Below are 3,762 nucleotides of genomic sequence, written 5' to 3' on the forward strand. Positions count from 1 at the left end.
CTGGGCGGCTGCTTTTCCTGGGGCCCTTGGACTGTTTGTCCTGGACGCTGCTGCCCAGCGCTGCTGAGTGCTGGTCCTTTGCTTTCTCCTGCCGAGCCCCAGAGTGCCAAAAATTCACAGAGACCTGTGGTGAAATGAGGCAGGTGTCCACTGTTCTTTTTGTGTTATGCTGTCTTATCTGGCCTAAGCTGAGCTAAAGACATTCTCCCCTGAGAAGTTATGCTGTCTAATGCCTGAGGGATCTATAATAAATTGTAAAGGTGAAGATATGGAAGGATACATGCTTGGCCCGTCACTGCTCTTCTCCAGAAACACCTCAAGCACTGCCTGCATTTTTGTCTCTGTAGTCGGTGTTTCATTAACTGTACACAACTTTGTTAATCATCTCTCCTCCACCCTTTTCTGTCTACCTAATGTAGAGGACAGGGAGACGGATGCAGCAAACCACCATGCACATGTATACCTTTTTAACAAACCTGCACATTCAGCACATGTACCCCAGAACTTGAAGTGTAATAATTTAAAAAATGCAACAAATTAAACCTCACCATGAATGTTGGAGATGTGAAGTTCTTTTAGAATTCCCATTATAAAAATGAGGAAACTGAAGCCTAAGTACAGCTTGGCACCTCTAAGGCCACACAACTAATAAAAGAAGTGGGTTTTAACTCGTAACTGTCTACTCCACAGCCCATAATCTTGACCACTATGGTATACTGCCTCAAGGTAGAATACATAAAATAAATATCCATGCACAAATGAATCTTTCATAATGGCCTGCAGCTCAAAATGTAACCAGAATGCATTCCGTATTTGTTATTTTGCTTTGTGAGCTCTTCCTGTCCTATTGCCACCCTTCCCCCCAGCACCCCAGATAACTTTCCCAACCTCCAAATATCATCCAGATTTCCAGTTTGACAGGATGCTGAGGATCTTGTATTGTGTGCTGCCTCAAGTTGTTTCACTCCTTTTTCTTTTTCCTTCCCAAGAAGGAATATGAACATTCATGAGCTGACTCAGGCCCGGAATCTTTCACTTGCACTTAGGGTGAGCCAATCAATAACTCTACCCACAGTCCTCACTGTGCTGATGACCAACACTGCATTAGTGGCATTGCTATTTAGCAGCTCAAAAGAAGGTCTCACTAGAAAATAAATTTATTGTCCCCCTCTGTCTCCCCCTTCAGTGAATCCCACCTTACTTCTTCCTGTTAGAAGGCTTTGGAAACCCTCTGGGTGATCAAATAGCACCATTTCCCTTGCCGGTGTTACGTTATTGATTGAGATAATGTTATTTTCTGAAAATGTCATCTATGGCAGGTGCAATTCCTACTTGGTTAATTCATCTGTGGCTAGGTCTTGTATATTCAATCTGGTAGCAGAATTCTTTTTTTCCTTTCTGGAGTCAGAATTTTCATTAATGAAATAAAAAATGGGTCATAGAAATATTGCTTATGAAGAACTCATTAGAAAACATTGCCCTGTTGTTTTCTTCCTGCTAAAGTTTGCTAGACCTACTTTATTACATTGCAGCTGGCAGGACCAGTTTACTCAATTGGTTTAACCTTATTCCAAGAAGGCTGAGGGCACACAATCTGGTTTTATAGAATGTTAGTATATCCTGCTGGGCGCTGGATGCCCCAGTCTTCTCGTAAATCTATAGCGTGATCTTAAGGGAGGTGAGACACAAAGACATCACCACTTCAAGCACATATTTCACTGGCAGGGAACCATTACATAACCTTTTGGGTACAAAGGACAGCATATTCTATTATTTAGTTGATAGTGTCTAATGGCATGCTTATTACAGGTACTTGGGGGAAGGGCAGTACATTTTTTTTTAAGTCTCCCTCTGTCACCCAGGCTGGAGTGCAGTGGCATGATCTCAGCTTACTGCAACCTCTTCCTCCTGGGTTCAAGCGATTCTCCTGACTCAGCCTCCCATGTAGGTGGGTTTATACTTGTGCGCCACCATGCCAAGCTAATTCTTGTATTTTAGTAGAGATGGGAATTTTACCATGTTGACCATGTTAGCCAGGCTGGTCTTGAACTCCTGACCTCAAGTGATCTGCCTTCCCTGACCTCCCAAAGTGCTGGGATTATAGGTGTGAGCCACCATGCCCAGCCAAGGGGCAGTAAATTTAAAGGAAAATACCATCTAAATAATAACAATTGTGTGCATGTGACTTGTCCATTTGGAAGACATACAGAAAAGGAATAGAAGCAGAAAGAATATGATGAGTTAGGCAGTGAAATAATAAAGAACTTTGAACTGCTCCTTAATTAATTCTCTGTAGGGGAGACATTCTTTGGTTCACATACAAATAGAACAGGGAGAAAATCTGCAGCAAGTTATCTTTGCTGAGGAAGGACGGCAGTGATACAAGACTCTGTTACCCCAGCTAATTCCAGACAATAGAATGCTGCCAATGCTACAAAATTGAAAATAAACAAGATAAGAAATAAATCAGATAACTAACAGGACTCTTAGGGTTGATGTCGCCATTAGGATTTTGGAGTTGAAGTTTCAGTTCCCAAAGAGCTGGAGGTCTGGGAATGAAGAGAGAATGGTAAAGAATTATTTTTGACATTTAAGCATAAAAGTCAAATAATCTATACTCCAAGAATGTTAAGAAAAGAAAAAATAGTCAATCTATAGCACATTCATTGTGATGTATTCACAATGTATGTATGTGATGTATTCACAATGAATGTGCTATAGATTATTTGCATTTATTCAGTACTGACACATCACTGGGTACTCAGTGATGATGTCACTTCATCCTATTTTATGTGGTTCAGCTGACATGATTATCTTTTTATTTTTTATTTTTTGCTCTGAACTGCTACACGTAAATACCAAGTGCAATGGGTAAGCTTTTTTATTTAAGAAATGATTATAGTAGGTGTGGTGGCTCATGCCTGTAATTCCAGCACTTTGGGAGGCTGAGGTGGGCAGATTGCTTGAGTCCAGGAGTTTGAGGCCAACCTGGGCACCATGGTGAAACCCAGTCTTCAGTCTCTACAAAAAAAAACAACAAAAATTAGCTGGGCATGGTGGCATGCATCTGTAGTCCCAGATGGATCACTTGAACCCAGAAAGTCAAGGCTGCAGTGAGCTGAGATCATGCCACTGCACTCTTGCCTGGGCGACAGAGTGAGAAACCATCTCAAAAAAAAAAAAAAAAAAAAAAAAAAAATTACATGTAGGTTTACCCCCTAATCAGAATTTGATCCATTTAGTGTTCCACCTAGTAACAGTGCTTTCTTGTGTCTTAGTTTCAGTTATTTCCCTAACTTTTCTACCCTTTGGTGTGTTTCTTGAACAAAGACCAACTTGTGATTTCTTGATGTCTTTTTTTAAAACCCAAGAAGTGAGGATTTATGTTTTCAAGCCAGATAATCCTGCCCTCCCAAATCTTCCCCACCAGGAGTAAGTCGTTAAGAGTTCACATTGCCTTAAAAAGAACTTGTGTGCAGGCTGCATATCTTCAAGGGACCAAAACTGTCACTAAAGACAGAACTTTGGGACAATCCTAGCGGACCAGTCTCACAGATACTGATTTGTAACTGCTTAAGATTTAAAAAGAAAAAAAAAAGGCAGCAGTGTTATAGTTTAGAAAGTAAGTGAATTTGTGGGCAGGTGGTATGACTTACTGTCAGTTACCTTCAGGGATTTTAAACAATTCCCCCTCCCGCGGCTCCCTTTCTACTGCAGCTCTCAGTTCTTCCAGCAGGTGTCCCTATAATCACAGAAAAAACA

This window comes from Saimiri boliviensis, chromosome 1 (genome assembly GCF_048565385.1).
Source record: "Saimiri boliviensis isolate mSaiBol1 chromosome 1, mSaiBol1.pri, whole genome shotgun sequence".
NCBI classification, from domain to species: domain Eukaryota; kingdom Metazoa; phylum Chordata; class Mammalia; order Primates; family Cebidae; genus Saimiri; species Saimiri boliviensis.